The 26452-nt window shown below is 33.9% G+C and overlaps 1 long non-coding RNA gene across 1 annotated transcript in view; it reads right to left on the bottom strand.

Annotated features, from left to right (window-relative positions):
* LOC109493090 overlaps nucleotides 1-26452 on the bottom strand; it is a 189914-nt gene that overhangs the window by 1561 nt on the left and 161901 nt on the right. The window contains exon 5 of the long non-coding RNA XR_006586081.1: nucleotides 3610-3642. This is a non-coding gene — a long non-coding RNA (uncharacterized LOC109493090). The remainder of the gene's footprint in view (nucleotides 1-3609; nucleotides 3643-26452) is intronic.

Genomic DNA, 26452 nt, shown 5'->3' with positions numbered 1-26452 from the left:
GCCTCGGTATTAAAATCAGCATTATAAAATATGCTTTGCAATTCCTAATTTTCATAGTCGATGGTTGAGATGGAAGTAGCAATTACAGGAATTACATTGATATAGATTTATGGTACTCCAGATAAAAATCAAGTTTGGGCTGTGTGAGCTAAGAAAGCCTGTGCCAATACTGCTTATGGTCTGCTTCATGAGGACTTAGCGCATTTCCAAAATGTTTCATCACTAACATTGTCGATGCAATATTATGCATAGTTATGTCAATGCATAACTATGTCGATGCAAACCTCGATACCCTTCAATAGGTCACCTCTTCAATCAGTGCTTCAGATATTGGCAAACCATGATTTATGATTGATAAAAATTTTTAAATTATATAATTATTAATCTAATAGTGTAATATCACACATGATGGATAAAATTATGTTGTGATAATTTAAAATCACAAAACCTCATTGGTTTAACACAAACAAAATTTACTCCTTGCCAATTAAACATGTCTATTGTGGTACTGCAGGGACTTTCTGTTTATGATTGTCACTCAGATATCTAAGATGATAGAGACTCAATCTTAACATGTATTTCCACAATCATTAGAGTCAGGAGAAGACTAAATGGCAGGTCGCACCTAGATTTCAAAATTCTCCAACTGGAAATTCATATAATACTTCTGGTCACATTTTACTGGCCAAAGCAAGTCACGTGACAATGCTTAATTTAAGTTTTATTTCTTTAACTAAGCTCTCCACCCAACATGAGGCTCAAACTCACGACCCCAAAATCAAGAGTTGCTCACTCTTCTGACAGAGCCAGCCAGGCACCCGACAATACTTAATTTAAAGATTAGATACTGAGGGACGCCTGGGTGGCTCAGTTGAGTCTCCGACTTCCACTCAGGTCATGATCTCACGATTTGTGGGTTTGAGCCCCACATCCGGCTCTGTGCTGACACCTCAGAGCCTGGAGCCTGCTTCAGATCCTGTCGCTGTCTCTCTCTGCCCCTCCTCTATTCGCACTATGTCTCTCAAGAATAAATAAATGTTAATTTTTTTTTTAAAGATCAGAATGAAAGAGGAAAAGGCCTGGAGTGATTGCCAACACTAATCATGACTGCTGCAGCTACTGAGGACTCCACCCCAGTGCACTTCATAGGCCTACCTAGGTTACATTTAGTCCAGCTATTAGCTTCAGCTGAGTGCCGAAAGGAAAGCTGAATCTCTTAAAAATCAAATATACCACATGGTAAAGATTATGGCCAGCAAATTATCTAGGGCCGGGCAATGACTGTTCCTATAAATCAAGTTTTAATGGAGTCAGCTATGCCTATTCATTGATGTATTGTTTATGGTTGCTTTTGTACTACAACAGAAGATTTATATAGTTGCAACAAATTATGTATGGCCTGCAAAGTCTAAAATACTTATTTTTGCATTTTAAAGAAAAAGTTTGCTGACTATTGATATAAGTGCATATATAACAGATGATATATTTTTTTTTCTTTTTAAATTTTTTTCTTTTAGTGGTGGGCCTTTGTTTCTGATGTGATATTGGACATGTGAAAATTCAGAGAGGTCCCCAAAGGAGTCTATGCTATTTATTAATGAGTGTGAAAAGCAGCAATCCACACTTACCACCAAAAATTCCTGTGAAATGATAAATATGAGCCCATAAATATAAAGCTAATGTGGTTTTGTAAGCATAGTATTTTTATGTGTACGTGGTATATTTCTGATTTTTTCGAATTTATTTTGTTAAATTGTTTTCTTTTTTTGTCTGTTGTGACAAAATACACACAATGGAAAATCCACAATTCTCATCATTTCCAGCATCAAGCTGTACCTCAAGCACACCCACACTTCAGCGTAACCATCACCACCATCCTTTCCCAGAACCTCTCCATCCTCCTCAACTGAAATTCTGTACCCATTAAATACCAACTCCTCATTTTCCCCTCCCTGCAGCCCCTAGTAACTACTATCCCACCATCTGTCTGTCTGTCTCTATGAAACTCACCATCCTAGGCACTTCCACACAAGTGGAATCATACAATACTTATCCTTCTGAGACTGGCCTACTTCATCTAGTGTAACATCTGCAAGGTGCATCTAAACTGTAGCATATGCCAGGATTTCCTTCTCTTTCAGGTCTGAGCAATAGTCTAAAGTATGTGTAGGCTGCATTTTATCCTCTTAGTCTTGGATGCACGCCTGGGTTGCTTCTACTCCTTGGCTGCTGTGAAAAATACTGCCACGAACATGACCATACCAGCATCTTTTCAAGTCCTCATTCCACCTCTTATGGGTACATACCCAGAAGTGGAAATGCTGTATCACAAGGTAATTACAAGTGCAACTTATGAGGAACACACGTACTTTCCTCCATACCCACTGCAAAATTTTATGTTCCCATCAGTAATGCCCAAGGATTCCAACCTCTCCATATCTTTACCTACACTTGGTATTTTGTTTTGTTTTGTTTTGTTTATTTCGTTTTGTTTTGTTTTGTTTTCCTTGATAACAGCCATCCCAGAGCATGTAGTGTCATGCCATCATAGTCTTGATCCAAGTTTCCCCCAAGGCTAGTGATGTTTAACATGTTCTCATGTGCTCAGGGGCTACTTCTAGAATCTCCCTGGAGAAATGTCCACTCAAGTCCTTTATACTTTAATTGGGTTTCCTGTATGCTTATTGTTGAGATGTAGATCTTTATATATCATGGATATCTCTCCCTTATAGGATATATAATTTGCCAATATTTTCTTCCACTCTGTCGATTACATTTCACCCTGATAGTATCCTCTGATGCACAAATGCTTTTAATTTTGATGTGGTCCAATTTATCTGTATTTTTCCCTTTTTGCCTATATTTGTTAACATGCTTACCCATCCTGGCATGCCAGAAATAAATACCACTCAGTGATGGTGTAAGTAGATAGAAAGCTTGTGAGAAAAGCTTTAAATATTTTTGAATTATAAAATTTCCAAATATTCACAAATTTTCAATATTTTCAACTATTCAGCAGAAAGGTCAGTTACTCTTAGGAACTCATCAACAAGCTTTAACAAAACATGTTTTTCCACATGTTTCAAAGCTATCCCCAAATATTTGTTCTTTAAACCGAACAATTTTAAAATTAGCATGAATTTCAAAAATAATAATAAAAATATTTCTTACATAAATACAATCATATTTTCATATCATACATTTTATGATTTGTGAATATTATATAATAATCCATAATCAACTTACACTATTCCTTATAAAAAATATTTCTTGTTACTTCAGCATAAAAAACATGCAATCCAACATTCTGATTTTTTGTTATTCTATTCCACTAATAGTTTTTAAAAATGTATTCAATTATTTTATAGTATACTCAATATTTTGAATTTTATGAATTGTTTCCTTATGGGATAGTTTAACTTTTTCCTTTGTTCTTCATATTTTCTGAATGTTTCTGAACAATAGATATAAAGGTTTGAATACATTAAGTTTCAAAACTGTTGGCAAGAGTTTTGGAGTAGTTTTGGATGGTTGCATTGCATAACATGGGGAAACACGTAATGTTTGTCTCAAATCTAGTGGTTCTAATAACGAATGAATCCAAATTACCTGAAGCCTGGAGCTCTTACAACTGGAAGTCTCCTGTGTAACAAACAAACACATTAAAAAATTAAAAATTACCAAAAAAAAATTACTAGTATAAGTATTTAGTTAGAAATAATAAGGAAATGGAGCATCTGGGTGGCTCAGTCCGTTAAGCATCTGACTTCCGCTCAGGTCATGATCTTGTGGTTTATGAGTTTGAGCCCTGCATTGGGCTCTGTGCTGACAGCTCAGAACCTGGATGGAGCTTGCTCTGAAGTCTGTGTCTCCCTCTCTCTCTGCCCCTCCTCTGCTCACACTGTGTCTTTCTCAAAAATAAATAAACATTAAAAAGTTTTTGAAAGAAAAAAATAATAAGGAAATCATACATACACATACATACACACACACACACACACACACACACACACAACAATTAAAATTAAAAAACAAAACAAAACAAAACCCTAACTAGTTACTGCAAACTTCACACATTGCTCTGGTCTCTCAGAGCTTGGAAGTGGCAAATGCAAATAAGGAAACTTGAAGCTAAGGCTATTTCCTTCATAGTAACTAACCTCTCTCTGATGCTAAGATTGTAATGCTTTCCAGTAGAGACCTAACTCCTTTATTATAATACTTCCCGCTAACACTCTACCTTAGCACAATGGTATCAGCCATCATGACTGTTGATTAGATTATGTATTTCAATATAAATTGCAAAAGAAAGTTACTTAAATTTGATAATTTCTTCTTTATGACCTAGATTTCATTTTTAAGAAAAGTGACTTTCGAAGTTATGCAATGATCCTAAAATGAATTCCTACCAGAAAGATAGTAAAATGTGTATTTCTTTACCATTAATCTATTTTCAGAGTAATGAGTTGATGCTTTAGTGAACGCTAATGATTTTTGTCATTTTCATATGCTACTTTTTTCTTTTCATGAATGTCTTTATGAACTCATTTTCTATACTTAAAGAGATTTAATCAATTGTATAGTCATTTTTTTTTTTAAAAATTCAAACTATCTTATATCGGCCTATAAGTTTCTATTAAAACTAACTCTTGGATCCTCCTGACATGACTCTCTTAATTTTGAACAGCCATGTTTTTTTCTGGTGTAGTAGTATGCACCAGATCTATCTTGTGAATTTTCTACCCCAAACACAGAAACAGTTATCTCCCCAAGGCAAATTCAGCCCCCCTTAATTGGATGAACTGTATTAAAGACAACAATTTTGACATTGGGACAGCTTTTATATCATTTGTAGAGTGGTGTCTCCTGCTTCTTTACAAAAATTACATCTCAAGTTATACCACACTATAACAAGTAAAATGATTGCTTACAGTCTACTCTGATATCATTATTTTATTAAACACAATTTGGATGTATTTTTCTTGTGAATCTCACAAATCTTGCATTTCTAACAGGACCCCTAACTCACTGTTTTCATCTAAAGGGACCAAGGATTAATACATTGGTTTAAAAACTGATACATCTTTTATTACAGAGTCACAAACCAAAAATATCTTCTGAGCTTACTAAATACATATAAATCATACATGGTGATACGTACAAATTATGTGTATGTATTTGCCTCTGTCCAACATTTTATACACAATTCACTCTGTACGCATGGCTGAATAAATAGATATCATTATTATAGCTCAGCTGCAAGGTACTGTTTCCTTATTTCTAATGACAAGTCCTATAACAAGAGAAAATCAAGGATATTTCTGCACATAAAGCCTATAGCATTTTTCCAAAAATCTTTCCCTCCAGGGCTGAATTGTTCAGAGTATACCAGTATGCATTATGAAATAATTTCTTCAATTATAAATTTGGAGAAACATAAGTTTTACTTTCAGTGGGTCAAAAGGAAAAGGGATTAATCTTAAAAGATCATTTCTGAGGCTGTGTTCAGTATTCCCCACCTTTCACGTCATCCGTATGCCTATTACTCAAACAAGTGGGCTACTGTCGTGGGGACCTATGGTGGCAGCATTGGTGCACTGCTTCAGCTTTATACACAGTAATTACTTCTACTTAGAATCTGTGGCATTGGACAGTGAGTGCCTGTCATGTCTGTCATCTAGCTTGCCCTTAATTGGAAAAAATGATGGATCGATGGAAAGACAGGAGGCAAGAAGATGGACAGAAAGATGGAAAGCAGCAAATAAAAACAGCAGAGCACAGATTAAAATATATGTTAAGCTTTGCAAACACTGCAAGAGGCCAGACAGCTTGAAAGATGCTTATGTTCAGTTTACAGATTTATGACTTGCTCTCTCCAATATTCATGAACACAGAGAGTATTTGCCTAAGGCATGATACAGTGCTGAAGCATTAAAACTGACAATAATTGCCTAACACAATGAACAATATAATTATAGACTTTTGGCCATTTTATCTATTGAATTCAAGATACATTTACTACTCTTAAATGTATCTGTATGTACAGAAATGCATTCATCTGAAACAAAGGTCAGTTGCCTACAAGATTTTCTAATCTTTTTATCTCTTAACTAATGCTGTTTTTTTCCCCTTTCATTTTGTTTATAGCATGTAAATTGCAGTTTTACTTAATTCAACAGATCCTTGACTAATTGGCTGTCAGTTTCATTGTGAATGCTATATTCAATAAGCCACAATTATAAATCCTTAATAGAGCTCTTATTATTGAAAGGAAGGTGAACGCAAACAAACAAAATAACATTATATTTTACATTTAACCAAGATTATTGTCCCTTTGCAGCAAGGTTTTTCAGATGATAAAAACAACTGATGTCATATTATTTATCCCCATGTATTTTTTTTACAGAGCTGGGAAATAATATTCAATTGTCCTGTGGGCCAATTTCTTTGCAGATGTGTAAACACATTCAATTTTTCAATTAAAAAGATTAAAAGAAGAAAGAAGGAAACAATTTGTATTGACTGTATATACCCCTTTCCTGCTAGACTGTACTCTTGCCTTCTACTCCACAAATTTCTTGAATAAGCTGTCTGCATATAAAATTTTTTCAAACCATCATCCAAACACTACAGTTAATTTAACTACAATCTGGCATGGCTCGTCTTCTTCTCCCAAAAGTTTGGGACCCCAGAAAACCTTCCATTGCCAAATCTAAGGGTCACGTATGTCACTGCCGGATATCTTACCGGAAATCTCCCTGCTTGACTTTTCTCAAACTACACTCCTCTGGATTGTAGTGCATCAGCCCACTCTGGGCTTCCTTCTAAAAATCAACAGGATTGTAGTAATAAATCTTTTTACTCCTTAGTGATGGTGTTCTCACACTCATGCAGCCACACTCTTTCTCTCCCTTTGTCTTCCTCATGTTAAAATTCTACCAATCTTGTTAATTGTTTTTCACAAGCGAAAAAATTTGTCTCTGTTAATTATATTTATATCGAATATTTTTTATTTCATTGACTTATACTCTTATTATTTATTATTTGTTTGTTGCCTAGGGAGAGTTATATCATATAGTACACTGTAATTGTTTTGAATTGTTTTGGCTTAACGTAGTCAGCTGTTTTCATCTAAATTAAGAGCAGGAAAAAATGCTGGATTCTTTTTCGTGTTTATTTAAATAATTAAAACTTCTGTTTTTCTCATTCCTCCCTTTACATGGGAGTTCCAGTGGGTGGTGTTTCTCCTCAGCCTGAAAAACACCATTTAGTATTTCTTTTAATACAGTTCCACTGGCAAAAAATTCTCTCAGTTTCCATTTTTCTGAATGTGTCATTTGTCCTTGTTATGACTGGATACTTTGTCTATAGCTTTCTGGGGTCTCTTAGTTATTTTAAGCTATATTACATGTTAAAATCTAGAAAATTCCCAACTAACCATTCTTTTAAAATAATTTTGTGAGCAGTTAGGCAATATGACCCACCACCAACCTCCTGGTCTCAAACAAGGAACTGGAGGACATGTACAAGATCACAGAGAAAGCAGGGCTTGAATATAGGTCACAGGAGATATGTTATGTCCCTGCCAAATCTGGTCAGAGTCCACTGCAGGAAAAATTCTTGGCTTTTACAGTCAATCTTGTCTGCTGGTTTGCCCATGTGTCCCAGAGGCTAGTTGCCATGAGACACATTGTAAAAGTTGAGTCAATTTCAAAGAACTTCTCCTGACTCTCTATCAGGCTCACTTTCCAGCCCCTCACCACACACGGTGGACTGGAAAGTCCCCCCCGCCCCGTATTTTTTGTACATAAGCTTCTTATCACACACAATAAATGGTTCCCAGTTTACAAACAAAACACAAAATAAGCAAAGAAAAACTTTTGCCTTGGCTTAAGGTTATAGCATAACTTTAAAAAGTGATTTCAAATTAGAATCACGTTGAATTTTTAATATAATTATGGAAATATCAACATTTTTATAAACATGTATGTTTCCATCAAACAATATGGTATGTTTCTTCTTTTTGTTTTGGTCTTGTTTTATATCCTTCAATAAAACTGTATTGGTTTATTCATAAAAGTTAGGTACTTTTCCTCTAAGTTTATTCCAAAGTATCTTACAGCTTTTCTACTGTGTTAATGGATTTTTTAAAATTCTGTTACTACTTCTAATAGGAGAGACCAAGTAATAAATTATTTTTTGCATCTGTTCGATCGCTCTATATCCATTATTACATTTTCTTTTTTTCCCATTATTATATTTGCTAAGAATTTATTTGAGTCTCTTAGTTTTTTAGGCATAAAAATCATGTCTTCAAAAAGATATATATTCTCTCTCTTCATTTTTTTATATTTATAAAAACTATTTCAATGTACCTTATTAATTGCGACAAAACTTAGAATACTGCATAATGTGGATGTCATTCTTCTCTGTCTTTATCCTACTTTTCCTTGGTGAAGACTTTAAAGTTCCCTTACCTAACGTGGTGCTTGCTATTAAAATTTGATAAATGATTTTGATTGCAATTACCATTTTGCTTAGACATTTTATTATAAATTATTTTTAAGTGCTACCAAGAAATTTGTTTGCACATGAGAAACAGGTACTGATATATTATTTTATGGATATAATGAGATGTACTGATGGCATTCCAGGTATTGAGCTAACTTTTCAATCTCGAGATAAATCCTACATTGCTATAACATACCATGCTCTCAATACATTGCTACAGTACCATATAGTATGGTATATACAGATATATCAGTTATATATTATATAGGACTAGGCTTTAACCATAATATTTTCACTCTGCTCTATTTTTACTTTGCAAAATTAATCAAAAAGTTTTATGTCTTATTCCATGGTAGGGGTGAGTTAAATATCACTAAAATTACTTTAAAGTTTATAGGAAAATTAACTATACAAATATCTTTACCTGTGTGTGTGTGTGTGTGTGTGTGTGTGTGTGTGTGGTCTTATTTTTCCCAGCTCATTTATTGAGGCATAATTGACAAATAAAATTATATATATTTAAAGGCACATAACGTGATGTTTTGATATATGTAAACATTGGAGAATAATCACCATAATCAAGCTAATGAACAGATCTACCTCCTCACAGAGTTACCATTTGCTTGTGTATGTGTGTGTGTGTGTGTGTGTGTAAGTGTGCACATGGTAAGAACACAAGATTTATTCTGTCAGCAAATTTCAAGTACCCAATAAGTATTGTTAACTATAGTCACTCTGCTCTACATTAGATCTCCAAAAACTGTTCATCTTGCATAACTGAAATTATGTACTCTTTGGTCAACAGCTCCCTGCTTCCTTATCCAGATCTACCCCCCGGAAACTAGCATTCTAGTCTCTGCTTCTATGATTTTGTCTATTTTAGATTCCATACATAAGGTAGATCACCTTTCTGTGTCCTGTGTCTGGCTTATTTCACTTAGTATAATGTCCTCCAGGTTCATCCATGTTGTCACAAATGGCAGAGTCCCCTTCTTTTGTAAAGCTGAATAATATTCCATTATATACTCACATTATAAAAACCACATTTTATTTATTCATTCAACTGTTGATGGACATTTAGGTTGCTTGCATATCTTGGCTATTATGAATAATACTGCAATGAACAGAAGAGTGAAGATATCTCTTTAAGGCACTGATTTCATTTCTTTGGATATATATTCAAAAGTGGGATTGTTGGATCATAAGATATCTCTATTTTTAATTTTTTGCAGAACCCCCACACTCTTCCACAATCGGCACATTCCTACCGATAGTGTGCAAGGGTTCCCTTTTCTCCATAGCTTCGTCAACACTTTTTATCTCTTGACCTTTTTTTCACTGTAATAGGTACGAGGTGATATCTCATTGTAGTTTTCTTCTTAAGTGTACTTGTTTATTTTGAGAGAAAGAGAATGGGGAAGAGGGGGGGCAGGGAGAGAGGGAAAGAGACACCCAAGCCGGCTTTACACTGACAGCAGAACCCCCTGTGAGATCATGACCTGAGCCAAAATCAAGAATCAGGTGCTTGACCGACTGAGCCACCCAGGCGTGCCTGATTGTGATTTTAATTTGAATTTCTTGAAGATTAGTGATGTTGAACACCCTTTTATGCCCCTTTTGGACATGTTGATGACTTTGAGAAATTTGTATTGAGGGCCTTTGTCCATTTTTAAATTGAATTCTTGTTATTACTACTTTGCTGTTGAGTTATATGAGTCCCTTATGTATTTGGGGTATTAACTTCTTATCAGATATATGGTTTGCAAATACTTTTTTCCATACTTAGGTTGCTGTCTCACTTTGTTGATTATTTGCTGTGCAGAAGCTGTTCAGTTTGACAAAGTCCCACTTGTTTGCTTTTGTTTCCTGTGATTTCGATGTCATATTCAAAATGCATTGCCAGGACTGATGTCAGGACACTTTTTACTTATGTTTTATTAAAGTAATAATATAGATTCAGATCTACATTTAAGACTTTAATCCATTTTGAGTTGATTTTTGTACATGGTGTAAGCTAAGTATCCAATTTCATTCTTTTGCATGTTGATATTCAGTTTTATCAACACCATTTATAAAAGAAATTTCCTGTCCCTACTGTGTGTTCTTGGAACCTTTGTTAAGAGCAGTTTACCTTAGAATTGTGAATTCATTTTTGGGCTCTCTGTTCTTTTCACTGGTCTATGCGTTTGTTTTTAGAGCAGTACTATACTCGTTTTGATTACTGAAGCTTTCTGATATATTTTCAAATCAAGAAGTGTGATCCCTCCAGCTTTATTCTTCTTGCTCAAGACTGATTTGGCTATTCAAAGTCATTTATGGATCCATATGAATTTTAGATTTTTTTTCTATTTATTTGAAGAATGCCATTGAGATTTTAATAGGGATTGAATGGAATCTGTAGATCTCTTTGGGTAGTGATCACTTTATTAATTCTTCTAATCCATGAAAACTGAATGCCTTTCCATTTGTCTGTATATGATTTATTTCATCAATATTTTGTAATTTTTAATGTACAAGTCCTCACTTCTTTGGTTATATTTATTCCTTAGTATTTTATTTTTGTTGTTATTGTGAATGGGACTGCTCTCTTAATTTCTTTTTCAGAGAGATCAGTTTTGTGAAAAGAAATGTGACTCATTTGGGTTTTTTCTTTTATTTAAATAGAGGTATAATTTACATATATCATTATATTAGTTTCCAATATACAAGGCAACAATTTGATATTTATACATTGTAAAATGATCACTACAAGAAGTGTAGTTAACTTCTATCACCATACGTATTTACAAATTTTTTTTCTTGTGATGAGAACTTTTAAGATGTACTCTTTTAATAACGCAATACAGTCTGGCCCACAAAATATAGCCAGACCAACACGAAACCATCCTACACACCTAGAAAACTGATTGGAGGATTAACACAACAATGTGCACAACCTGAACCACAGAATTCAGCAGGTATGTGGTGCGGAGAGGTGAACTTGGGGAGAGAGAAGCCAGCAGTGGGCTGGGAGCCACTTTTTCAGGAGGAGAGAGGACGGAGACTGGGGGGGGGGGCAGATGCGGGAAAAGCACCCCTCCCCAAAAGCAGCTGGAAAGAACGTTTTAAATTGGAAACAGCCTCAGATACTAAACTAAAAAGAAAGGAGAAAGGAGAAAGGAGAGGGTTTAAATTCCACTAAGACTGTAAACAGGGGGAGTGCAAAGTCTGCAACTCCGCAGCTTGATAACTGGCGGTTCTCTGGCGGGAAGGGCGAATCCCCAGGAAAAGAGTGGGGTCCGGGAGGTTCTCGGGCCACATAGGGAAAAGTGGTTCCACTGCTGGAAGCACATTTGGTAGAGACTGTTGAAGCCACCTGGTCCCAGCAGACCCCTGAAAATGACAACATTCACTGTTGCTGGAACAAGGTCGTTAAGGGTGAAGCCTAGTGTCAGATGTGTGTTGTAATTTTCCAAAATCCCTCAAAGGTGCTGCTACAGTATCTCTCAAACTTTTTCTGGGGCGGGCTGGCACCTGGCCGTAGTCTCAGGGCACTGGCAGCAGCGGGGTCCAGCAAGCATTCCTGGTTGCAGCTGATATTCAGCCATTGCTCATACGCCATTGCTTGGTGAGACTCTCCCGCTGAGGGGTGGAGAGGGTCAAGCCTGCGGTCCTTCAGAGGTAAGGGGCCGGGGGAGGCAGCCGCATCTGTGACAAAACTCAGGAGAGAGGTACTGCCTGGGGCTTGGTCATGGACAGTGGGAAAGTGGGAGGTGGATGAAAGCTGAAGACAGAGGACAGGTGTGCAATTGCTGATCAGAGAGAACAGAGTTCTGATACTGCAGACTGGGTAGCTGTGTGATGCCATTTTCACTGCCCCCACGCATGCACATAGGCACCTACAAGCGCGGCTACAATCCACCCCAGTAGGCTAGCAGTGCCATCTAGTGGAGAACAGAGCCATTACACTGAGCCCTGCCCAACTGGGCCAACCTCACTCTTCAAGAACACAAGTCTCACCGCCTACTTAGTTTATGGACTATAAAGACCTACATAGTATGACTTATAGAGGAAAACGAAGTAATTTCAGTCCTATTTCAATCTATTAGCAGGTCCATCTATTCAATTTTCTTTCTTTTTTTCTCTTTTACACTACTTTTCTTTTTCTTGAATACAGAAAGAGAAAAAAATCATTTTTATTTTCAATTTTTATTAAAAATATTTTTATTTTTTAGTATATTCTTTACTTTTGTGCAATTTTTTTAAAATTCTATCTTACTTCCATCATTTTATTTTAGTCTACTTCAGTGTATTCACCTTTTCAAATGTTCAAGCGATTTCTTTTTTCTTATTTCTTTTTCTTTTTTCTCGTTTGATTCTTTTTTTTTTCTTGAATGCAGAAAGAGAAAAAACTTCATTTTTTACATTCCATTTCTATAAAAAAATATTTTTCTTTAATTTTTTTTACTATTTTTTTGCTTTTATGTAAGTTTTTTCAAATTCTATTTTACTTCCATCATTTTATTTTAGTCTGCTAAAGTGCATTCACTTTTTCAACTTTTCAAATGATTTTTTTCGCTTTTTCATTTCTTTTTCTTGAATACAGAAAGAAAAAATCACTTTTATTTTTAATTTTTATTAAAACTATTTTTATTTAATTTTTTTCTACTATATTCTTTAATTTTGTGTAATGTTTTTCAAATTCTATTTTATTCCCATCATCTCATTTTAGTCTGCTTCAGTGTATTCATTTTTTCAAATTCCCAAACGATTTCCTTTTCTTCCCCCCCCCCTTTTTTTTCTCTAATATGTCAAACCACTTTCAACACCCAGAAAAAAACACACCTAGGATCTAGCATAATTTATTAGTTTGTGTGTGTGTGTGTGTGTGTGTTTAATTTTTTAATTTTAATATTTTTTTAACTTTTTTTAATTTTAATTTTTCTACCTCATTAATTCCTTTTATCCCTTCAAAATGACAAAATGAAGGAATTCACCCTCCAAAAAAGAGCACGAAGAGATGACAGCCAGGGATTTAACCAACATAGATACAAGCAAAAAAAAAAAAAAAAAAAAAAAAAAAAAGAGCACAAAGAAATGACAGCCAGGCATTTAACCAACAGAGATACAAGCAAGATGTCTGAACCAGAATTTAGAATCATGATAATAAGAATACTAGCTGGAGTTGAAAATAGATTAGAATCTCTTTCTGCAGAGATAAAAGAAATAAAAAATAGTCATAATGAAATTAGAAACGTTATAACTGAGCTGCAATCACGGATGGATGCAGCAGTGGCAAGGACGGATGAGGCAGAACAGAGAATCAGCAATATAGAGGACAAACTTATACAGAATAACGAAGCAGAAAAAAAGAGGGAGATTAAGGCAAAAGAGCACAACTTAGGAATTAGAGAAATCAGTGACTCATTAAAAAGGAACAACATCAGAATCATAGGGGTCCCAGAAGAGGAAGAGAGAGAAATAGGGGTAGAAGGGTAATGTGAAAGAATCATAGTGAAAAAGTTTTCTAACCTGGGGAAAGACACAGACATCAAAATCCAGGAAGCACAGAGAACCCCCATTAGATTCAACGAACACCGACCATCAAAAAGGCATAACATAGTCAAATTCACAAAATACTCAGGCAAGGAGGGAATCACTAAAGCATCAATGGAAAAAAAGTCCCTAAACTACAAGGGAAGACAAATCAGGTTTGCAGCAGACCTATCCACAGAAACTTGGCAGGCCAGAAAGGAATGGCAGGATATATTCAATGTGCTTAATTAGAAAAATACGCAGCCAAGAATTCTTTATTCAGCAAAGCTGTCATTCAAAATAGAAGGAGAGATAAACAGTTTCCCAGACAAACAAAAATTAAAGGAGCTTGTGACCACTAAACCAGCCCTGCAAGAAATTTTAAGGGGGACTCTCTCTGAGGTGAGAAAAGATGAATATATATATATATATATATATATATATATATATATATATATGTGTGTGTGTGTGTGTGTGTGTGTGTGTGTGTGCATTATTATTATATGCATATGTAAAGAAATACCAAAAGCAACAAAGATTAGAAAGGACCAGAGAACACCACCAGAAACTCCAACTCTACAAGCATCATAATGGCAATAAATTCATATCTTTCAGTACTTACTCTAAACATCAATGGGCTCAATGCCCCAATAATGAAATACAGTCTTATTAACTACAGGAAATACGACAAACTTTTGTATGTTGATTTTGTACCTGCAACTTTACTGAATTTGTTCATTAGTACTAACAGTTTTTTTTCAATCTTTAAATTTTTCTATGTATGTGATTATATCATCTGAAAGCAGATATAATCATCTGAAAACAGATACGATTTACTTTTTTCTTTCTTATTTAAATGTTTTTTTCTTTCTTTTTCTTATTTATTTTCTCTGGCTAAAATCTCAGTACTATGTTGAATAGTCAAGAATGTGCATCCTTGCCCAGTACCAGATCTTAGAGTAAAGGCTTCTGTTTTCCTCCATTGGTTATGATTTTAGCTATGGGCTTCTCATATATAGCCTTTATTGTGTTGAGGCAAGTTTCTTTTATACTTACTTTATTGAGAGCTATTACGGATGAATGTTGGAAAATATGCAAATCTTTTTTTCTCTATCTATTGAGATGATAATATTTTTTCTTGTTCTGTTAATGTGTTGACTGATCATTGACTGATTTGTTTACATTGAACCATCTTTTCATCCCGAGAATAAATTCCATTTGGTCATTATGTAAGATACTTTCAGTGTGCTGTTGAATTCAGTTTGCTAGTATTTTATTGAGAGATTTTTTTTTAATCTATATTCATCAGGTATATTTGTCTATAGGCTTTTTTTTTTCTTGTGGTATCTGGCTTTACTATCATGGTGATATGATTTCATAAATTAATTTGGTGGTGTTACTTTTGATAGTAGATATTTTATTTCTTTGCTATGATGATTGATTTATTCAAGCTTCCTGATTATATATCAATCAATAAATCAAGATTATTAATTTTCAAAGAAATTATTTATTATGTTTTCTAATTTATTGAAATTGAGTAACAGAAAATACTTTATAATAAAAGTGTAATTAATCTGTGGAGTTTCACCTCATACATTTACCTATGAATTATGCCTATTTTCATTCTACAATGGCAGATTTCTGCCAGTTGTGATAGAGACCACATGGCCCCAAAGCCTAAAATATTTACTGTCTGGCCATTTACAGAAAATGTTTGATGACCTCTGTTATAAAGGAATACACAGAAAATTCAATTATTATTAGTTTATTGTATTTGTCTTAGCTTGAAATTGTCTGGTAATCTGAACAAGTAATTGTATCACTACGTATGATTATTTATTTCATTCTCTATTATACCTTATTTCAGTTTTTTTTTTTCTAAATTAAACACTTGATTTCTTTATTGAAACTATCCCTTCATCTTTCCAATCCAATTACATACATCAGAAACCTCGATGTCCTTCTGGGTACATTCTCCTTCTACATATTCCAGCCAGTCTATTACTTATGAATTTATTAAACAAATTACATTGAGTGACAGTACATTTTGGTGACTAAGAATAATATTGTGTAAAACTCTAATTCTTTATATCAAATATTTTTCAGTAGGTTAAATGGTTATTATATTCCTAACCAAACTCTAACTGGCACACCATTACATTCATTATATAATCCAAGATTTTGCACATTCCAGTTCCTCCTTACTTCTTCATCTTGTGTGTTTTCTTGCTTCTTCTAAGAACAATAGTTTTCTTTCAGTTTCGCTAGTACAGAAAGCTATTTTCCACATTTAGACATTCATGGAAGATGTATCTTCTCCCTCAAAGGCCCAGTCTCCTCTACAATTCAGTCAAACTTCAGTATAAGCATTAGTTCATCAGAAATGAGTTTTTATTCTTAATGCAAAATACATTTACTCTCTCGTTTTTGTTCTCTTGTGAAATACTGTTTTTTATCACAAAAATATGTCATTGTGAGATTTCATTTCATGTTTCTCTTCTCACTATTGCGTAGTCTCCATGAGGACAGAAGACAAATTCCTTAATGAATACCCAATACTAACCCTGAACTACATAAGCATCTTGCTCAAAATAGTCATTTTAATAATATTTTTATTAAATAATACTTATTTTGTGTAAAATAATCACAGAGGCATTGCTTACAATAGCAAAAGCCAATTATAAAACCCAAGTGAAAAATTAGGGAAAGGTAAAGTTCACACATAGGGTTGAATTCCAGTTATTCATTATGTATAATGTTTTAGAGGAAATATTTAAAAACATTACTACTATCAACCAAGTGAAAATGTTATATTGTTTTGGTTCTTTTTTGCTGAGTACACTGCCCTCCTTATTGACAAAACCAAAATAAATGAGAAAATTCTCTCATAAGCTGTCCAGTCAATGAAATAAATTCCCAGTGTAATGTTTTGCTCTCCAAGGAAACCTAAAGTCACATGGCTAAGTATTTGAATAGTTTCGAAATGGATTTAGACATGTACATACAATCCTGTTTATTGGGGATCATCAGCAAAGAGAACAGAATAAAGTAAAACCACTTGTTTTTCTGGAATAATGGACCACAGAGAGCTTGATGTGTGGGATAACTGTGGATACTACTGGAAAATTGTTCTAGGTAGAATCTCTTTACAAGCACCCTCTAGCTTTCCTGACGGGAATAAATGGGGAACATGATTACATTATTTAGGGTGTTTTGGGCTTAATTAATGGAAGTCTTGTATAAACTTCCTAAAATAACGAGAACATTTATTGCCTCAGTACTGGAAGTTATAGCAGATTTCTAAACTTATTGAATACATGACTTAATGAGGTCATCAGAGTCATTAATTTTATCTGCCTTTTGACTCTTGTCCTCAGGGTTGTCTTCATGCTAAGACTGGTTGCCCCCAGGGTTATAAGGTGACTGTCAGTAGCAATCACTGTTACAGGCTAACTCCTATTCTTAGGTTCTTTCCAGAAGAGCAAGAAAGAACTTTCTCAGAAGTTTTCTCAGCAGATTTCTCAATTTTAATTCTGAGTAAATCCCATGTCTGTATTCCAACCAATCACTGACAAGTAGGAAGATACATATTGTGACTGATGTAGGCTAAATTCAGCCTATTAAGTCTCTACTGAGTTATATAGGCTTCATAGAAAGCATTGGATATTTGGGGTAAATGGGTTCAGTTTTTAGTAGGGAAATGGAAAGGGGGATATGGAATGTGGATAGATGAACAACTATCCAATATTACAAGCTCTTTGGTTATCCAAGAGCTTATTTTACAAATATATTTTTAAAATATTCATGCTCACATAAAATATGTCTCAATTCCTCCTCAAATAGATAGAACCAAAAGTTAATTACTGTATTTAACCTCTAGTATAACATCTTTGGTTGGTGTTCAGTTGTCTTCATCAAGTCTAGATGTAGCTCCAAATGGTTCAATGATATCATACTACAGGATGAACTGTTTTCCTTAAAAGCACACAAATGCAAAATGGATAAAATGATAATTACTATAAAAACTTCCTTTTTTAGGGAACTCTTTGAGTGGAAAGGAAAGACTAAGAGTAAGGAAAGTAGGAAGCACAAAAGCAGTAAAAATAAGTATATCTGTAAATATCAGTCAAGTGACCCACAAAATTAAGGATATATAGTATACCTAAAACTTGGGGATGAGAGGAGTAAAAACTTAAGCAACCATCAACTTAATATAGACTGCTATGTGAAAAAGATGTTATATACAAACAGAATGGTAACCATAATTCAGAAATCAGTAATAGATATGCAAATATAATTTGAGAAAGGAATCCAATTAAATCACTAAGCAAAGCCAACTAATCATGAGAGAAGAGAGCAAGAGAAAAAAACAGAGAAAAACTTCAAAAATCACCACAAACCAAATTTAAAAAATGGCAATAAATACATACCTATCAACAATTACTATGGATGTAAATGGAATAAATGTTCTAATCAAAAGACATAAGGTGAAGGAATTGATTAAAAAACATGACTCATCTATATGCTGCCTACAAAAGACTCATTTCAGACCTAAAGAAGCATACAGATTGAAAGTGAAGGAATAGAGAATATTTACCATGGAAATAGATGTGAAAAGAAAGCCAGGATAGCAATACTTATAAGGCACAAAATACTTTTTAAAACAGATGATAACAAGAGATAAAGAAGGACACTATATAATAATAGGGGAAAAATCCAACAAGAAGATAAAATCGTTGTAAACATTTATTCAGCAATATGAGAACACCCAAATACTTAAAGCAGTTAATAACAATCATAAAGGAAGTAATCAATAGCAATGCCATAATAGCTTAGGAATTTAACACCCAACTTACCTCAATGGATATATCATCCAAACAGAAAAACAACAAAGAAACATTGTCTTTTTTTTTTAATTTTTTTTTCAACTTTTATTTATTTTTGGGACAGAGAGAGAGAGAGCATGAACGGGGGAGGGGCAGAGAGAGAGGGAGACACAGAATCGGAAACAGGCTCCAGGCTCTGAGCCATCAGCCCAGAGCCTGACGCGGGGCTCAAACTCACAGACCGCGAGATTGTGACCTGGCTGAAGTCGGATGCTTAACCGACTGCGCCACCCAGGCGCCCCGAAACAGTGTCTTTAAATGACACGTTGAACCAGACGGATTTAATAGATATATTCAAAATATTCTATATTAAAACAGCATAATATGCATTTTTTCAAGTCTACATAGAAGATTATTAAGAACAGACCACATATTGGGCCACAAAATAGGTTTTAACCAATTTAAAAAGATCAAAGTCATACCATGCATCTTTTCTGAACTACAATACTATGAAACTAGAAATTGACCAGAAAAAAACTCCAGAAATAGCATAAATACATGGAGGTTAAATAACATGCTAGTAAAAAATGAATGGGTCAACCAAGAAATCAAAGCAGAAATAAAAAAAAATACACAGAGACACATGAAAATAAAAACACAACAGTCTAAAATATTCAGGATGCAGCAAAAGCTGTTTTATGAGGGAAGTATATAGCACTACAGACCTACTTCAAAAAGCAAGAAAAATCTTAATCAAACAGTAGAAGGAAGGATATTCCAGTGGAAGGAAGGAGATCATAAAAATTGGAACAGAAATAAATAAAATAGAAACTAAAAACAAACAAACAAAAAAAACAACAGAAATGATCAATGAAAACAGGAGCTGATTCTTTGAAAACATCAACAAAATCAATAAACCTTTAGTCAGACTCATCAAAATAAAAAGAGAGAGGGAGAGAGAGAACAAACATAATGGAAATGAATGAGGAGAAATTATAAATGATGTCACTGCAATTAAAAGAATTGTAAGAGAATATTATGAAAAATTATATGCTAACAAATTGGGCTACCAAGAAGAAATGGATACATTCCTAGAAACATATAACCTCCTAAAACTAAATCAGGAAGAAATAGAAAAATTGAACAGACCAATTAACAGAGGTTAAATTGAATCAGTAATCAACAACCTCCCAACAAACAAAACTCCAAGACCAGATGGCTTCACAGGTGAATTCCACCAAACATTTAAAGAAAAGTTAATACCTATTCCTTTCAAACTATTCCAAAAAAGAGAAGAGGAAAGCAAACTTCCAAATTTGTTCTATAAGGCTAGTATTACCCTGATACCAAAATCTAATAAAGATAGACAGACACACAGACACACAGACACACACAGACACACACAGACACACACAACAATGGGCCAATAACTCTGATGTCCATAGATGCAAAATTCCTCAAAAAAATGAGCAAACTCAATCCAACAATACATTTTAAAAAGATCATTCACAATCAAGGAGGATTTATTCCAGAGATGCAAGCATGGTTCAGTATTCACAAATTAATCAATATGATGCATCACATCAATAAGAGGAAGGATTAAAACCATACGATAATTTAAATAGACTCAGAAGAAACATGTAACAAAGTACACCATCCATTCATGATGAAAATCCTTAACAAAGTAGTTTACAGGAAACATACCTCAACATAATAAAGGCCTTATATAAAAAACCCACAGCTAATATCATATTCACTGGTGAAAAATTGACACTTTTCTCACTAAGATCAGGAACAAGACAGGAATGTCTGCTTTCACCACTTGTATTCAACATAGTACTGGAAATATTAGCCACAGCAATCAGAAAACAGAAAAAATAAAAGGCATCCAAATTGGTAAGGAAGAAGTAAACCTTTCACTATTTGCAGATGACATGACACTATATATAGAAAACCCTAAAGACTCCACCAAAAAACTACTAGAACTAATAAAATGAATTCAGTAAGGCAGCAGGGTATAAAATCAATGTAAAGAAATCTATTGAATTTCTATAAACCAATAATGAAGCAACAGAAAGAAAAATTAAGAAAACAATCTCATTTATAACTGCACCAAAAACAATAAAATACCTAGGAATAAACTTAACCAAGGAGGTGAAAGACCTGTTCTCTGAAAACTATAAAAGTTGATGAAAGAAATTGAAGACGACACAAAAAAATGGAAAGATACTCCATGCTCCTGGATTGGAAGAACAAATATTGTTAAAATGCTCATACTACCCAAAGCAATCTATAGATTTAATGCAATCTCTATCAAAATACCAATAGCATTCTTCACAGAACTAGAACAAGCCATCCTAAAATTTGCATAGAAGCACCAAAGACCCTGAATAGCCAAAACAATCTTGAAAAGAAAAAAACAAAACTAGAGCTATCACAATTTCAGGTTTCAAGTTACAATAAAAAGCTATAGTAATCAAAACAGTATGGTACTGGCACAAATATAGACACATAGATTAATGAAACAGGATAGATAGCACAGAAAAAAAAAACCCAAAACTGTGTGGTCTATTAATCTTTGACAAAATAGGGAAGAATATGCAATGGGAAAAGAGAGTCTCTTCAACAAATTGTGTTGGGTAAACTAGACAGCTATGTGCAAAAGAATGAAACTAGAACTCTTTCTTATACCATAAACAAAAACAAACTCAAAATGGATTAAGAACTCAAATGCGAGACCAGAAACCATAAAAATCCTAGAAGATAACAATTGGTAATTGCTCTGACATCAACCATAACAACATTTTTCTAGATATATCTCCTAAGCCAAGAGAAATAAAAGCAAAAACAAACTTTGGGGACTACATCAAAATAAAAATCAAAGGAAAAAAATCAGCAAAACTAAAAGAAAACCTACTGAATGGGAAAAGATATTTACAAATGCCATATCCAATAAAGGATTAGTATCTAAAATATATAAATAACTGATACAACTCAACACACACAAAACACAAATAATCTAAAAAAATGGGCAGAAGGCATGAGAGATGAACAGACATCTCTCCAAAGAGGACATACAATGGCCAATAAGCACATGAAAAGACGCTCATCACTCAGCATTAAGTAAATGCAAATCAAAACTTCAATAAGATATCACCTCACACCTGTATGAATGGCTAAAATCAAAAACATACGAAACAAATGTTAGTGAGGATGTGGAGGAAAAAGAACGCTCATGGACTTTTGGTGAAAATGCAAATTGGTTCAGTCACTTTGGAAAATAGTGTGGAGGCTCTTCAAAAAATCAAAATAGAATTTACATACAATTTAGTAACCACACTATTGGGGATTTATCCAAAAATATGAAAATACAAATTCAAAAGGATTATATTCACCCCTATGTTTATTGCAGTAGTATTTACCATAGTCAAATTATGGAAGCAGCCCATGCATCCATTGATGAATGGATAAAGAATGTGTAATATATATATATATATATATATATATATATATATATATATATATATTAGCCACAGCTAATACAATATGATGTAATATCTATATATAGATATATAGATATAGATATATAGATATATATATATAATAGAATATTATTCAGCCTTAAAAAATAAATTCATACCATTTGCTACAACATGGATGGAGCTAGAGAGTATAATGCAAAGCAAAATAAGTCAGAGAATGAGTAATACCATTTGATTTCACTCATATGTGAAATTTAAGAAACAAAACAAATGAACAAGGGAAAAAATAAACCAAAAAACAGACTCGTCTATAGAGAACAAAAGGATGGTTACCAGGGTAAATGGGCGGGGGGGGGGGGTGTGAAATGGCGAGGATTAAGAATACACTTATCAGGATGAGCACTGAGTAATGTACAGAATTGTTAAATCACTATCTTGTGCACCTGGAACTAATGTAGCACTGCATGTTAACTATATTAGAATTAAAACAAAACACTTAATAGAAAACTATCTTTTGTTATGATGGGCAATGGAAAAATGTGTGGTTGTCTACAATATACTTTCCTTTTTAGACAGGGATACAGAAAGTTCCTGATTTGTCACAGGAGTGGTTTTCTTTTACTTTTTATTTTCTTCTCTTTCCTTCTCTTTCTTTCTTTCTTTCTTTCTTTCTTTCTTTCTTTCTTTCTTTCTTTCTTTCTTTCTTTTTCTTTCTTTCTTTCTTTCTTTGAAGCTGTTAGATTCTAGTCTAATTTAGGTTCTTGATAGTCCTTTTAATATCTAACATTCTATTATATAAATATTGGGGAATGGAGGCATGGGAATGTCAATTTAGTTTTCCAGTTCGGAATGGGGCAGACAGAAAATGCTAAAACTATTTCTTGACAATTTATTCCAAAAGAGAAGTCCTCTGCTTTCATCTTTCAGGCACTTTGGTTTTATCCACTGACCTTGAATTTCTGCATATCTTTCTTATTCTATTCTTTACTTAATATGCTTCTATTTTATCACCTTTTCTCCTTCATCTTCTTAGAGAAATTCAGCCTAGTCTTTTTAATATACTCTTCATTTGGAGTCTTCTCCTAGAGTATTATTTGTTATTACAATCCTTTTGGGCTCAGGTCATGATCCAAGGGTCATGGGATTAAGCCCCACATTGGGCTCTGCATTGAGCATGGAGCCTGCTTGGGATTCTCTCTCTCTCTCTCTCTCTCTCTCTCTCTCTCTCTCTCTGCCCCTCTCATCCACTCACACACTCTCTCTAAATTATAAATAATAATAATAAATTATTAAATATCTTTTTTTTTAAGAGAGTGAGCAAAAAAGAGTGGAGGAGGGGCAGAGGGAGAGAGAGAATCTCAAACAGGCTCCATGGTCAGTGTGGAGCCTAATGAGGGGCTCAATCTCACAGGTTATGATCTTGAGATCATAACCTGAGCTAAAATCAAGATTCAGACACTTAACTGACCGAGCCACCCAGAAACCCCAACAAATAGCTCTTATATCAAGGTATTTTTTATACCTTTATTAAAATAAAATGTATGACATGAAACTTACTGATGGATTGGCATATTTCATAGTGAATACCAGGTTTATTACTTATTCTGAGATTAATTAAAATACTATTTAAATATTTTTTATGATATGGATGTACTTTTTTGTTTTTTACTTTCATTTAAGTTTTTATTTAAATTCCAGTTAACATACAGTGTAATAGTAGCTCCAGGTGTACAATATAGTGCATTTTTTTCTTTTTAAGACAGAACAACACTGTGATCATTCATCAATAAATGATGTAAATTTGAGTTTTCATATTTTTCATAAGACCTGAAAGTCTATGTCTAGGGGTAAAGCAGTACAGTTACACAATAACTTAGGGAACTATTTTTTTCTTTGTGCTAGTTTATCTCATTTTTAAAGGCTACATTTTAAATCACAATTACAGCTCGTGTAGTAGATAGATAGTGATTACAGACGGACAGATGATAGAAAAAGAAATGGGGAGAAAGGGAGAAAGGAAAAAAGGAAGGGGGGAGATAGAGGGAGGGAGAAAAGAATGAGAGAAAAGGAAGAAGGAGAAAGGGAGAGAAGGAGGAGAAAGTTAAGGAAAAAGAAATGGGATAGTAGAGGAAGGGAGGAAGAAAGCTAAAAAAGAAGGAAGAAAGGAAGGATGGAAGAAACGGAGCAAGGAAAGGGAAAGAAAAGGAAAGAGAATTTATTATAGATCATCTGTTGCTGAGTATCCTAATTATAAATATTCACAGTCTACAATACTTCATCTCATACTCATTTAATGGAAAACCTTTCAAAAAAATAATAGAATACCTTTTGCTTAAATGCCTCACCCTAGATAATTTCAAAAAATTGCAAACAAATGTGAGAGTTAAATGTAAGACTTACATTTTTAATATATGGACATATTAATGCTATAGAATTTTTGTTTCCATTAGCACTGTTAACATTTAGTGGATAAAATGTAAAATTTCTTGAACATTCAGTATTCTTGAAATGTCATTCATATCTCCACTTCACAATGGCCTATTTATGTACTTATTTAACAGTCCTGGATGGTCCTAAGACTCTGAACTGTGGGTAAAACATTTCAAAATCTTTAGGGGTGTGTTTGGAGGGTAATGGCATGCAAAACTTCACTCCTGATCAGGATGTGACTGAAGACAGCCTTTTGCATATTCCCCAATAAATTCAGGTGATTGTAGAAATAGTGTCCCTGTTACACTTGTGCTCAATCACACTGTATTTTATAACAACTAAGGCAAACTCTTTTTGAAGTACACAGACATGAGAATCAGGAAAGAGAGTAAGGAGAACACATGCTCTGGAATAGCCTGGAAGCTCTACCCTGAACATATATGTTCAACAAGCTCAATGGTTTCCTATTTAAGGGGGGAGGGGCATAGTCTTAACATACAGGTTTGTTTTTCTTATGAGTTTCAAGTGGTATTATCTATAAAGTCTTATGATAGTGCTGGTCACAAAATGTGCATTCAAGAAAGGTAGGTTATTATATTAACACTGGTTAATACACAGGTATCGATAACGTGAAATGTATATTCCTGATGCATTTTACTGTAGAAATTTTGAACTATGAGTATATTTCAAAAGAAACTGTTATTTTCTCAATTGTTTTGAGCTGGAAACAACAGGAACCTTCAAATGATCCTTTTTCTGGCAAGGGTAGAGAGGCAGTCTCCAAGGTAACTAAATCCCAAACCATATCAGAGTTTAGAAATAAAAATCTATACTTTAAATTTCACTAAGAAGCACAAAGGTCATCAGTAACACTTTGCAGTTCAGTAGCACTATGTTTTGTGCAGTCAATCCTCTATTCACCCAGTCTTCAAGGTTAATAACCAATTATTACTAATTTCATACTATTGGCAATGCTAGTCAATTTAAGTAAAATTCAAGTCCTTTAGCATTGTTTTCTGTTTATATTTGGAAGTTTGGGTGTCTTAAATTAACAATTTTCCCCACTGAATTTTGCATTCATTGGTATATGAATAAACCTACATTGACCATTATAAAATAGAATGCTATTTGATAATATTTACCCCTATATTAAGACATAGGTTGGTTAGAATTATGTTTAAACTATTCAGAATACAATTTCCTGTTGGGTGAAGCAGTTGTATTTGCTGTTCCTTTTAGTTATTTGATAACATATTCAGATGAAGTAAATGCAGAATTCTGTTAAGAATATGAAGGGGTACCTGGCTGGCTCAGTCAGAAGAGCATGTGACTCTTGATTTTGGGGTCGGGTCAGAGTTCGAGCCCTACATGGGTGTAAAAATTACTAAAAAATAAACAATCAATAAACTTTTAAAAACCCATAAATTTTTCTTTATTCCTTTCTACAATATCTGATATCAAGTTGTAATGCCAATGTGTTATTTCCACAATTCCAGCATGGGATTTGGATTATAAATGCTCATTGCATATTATAATGTAAGAGAAATTTTGTGTTTCTCTAGAAGTTTGAAATCCACTATATCCAATGATTTCTGCATGTCAGTGAGCCTCCAAATTATTCATATAATACTGAATGTATACTTTTTTCTAATTTCACAGAAATATCTTATTTTCTAATTAAACAAAATA

The sequence above is a fragment of the Felis catus genome, chromosome A1, assembly GCF_018350175.1.
Source record: "Felis catus isolate Fca126 chromosome A1, F.catus_Fca126_mat1.0, whole genome shotgun sequence".
In the NCBI taxonomy this organism is placed as follows: domain Eukaryota; kingdom Metazoa; phylum Chordata; class Mammalia; order Carnivora; family Felidae; genus Felis; species Felis catus.
The sequence above is the reverse complement of the archived record's forward strand: the minus strand, read 5'-3'. Positions and strand labels throughout refer to the sequence as shown.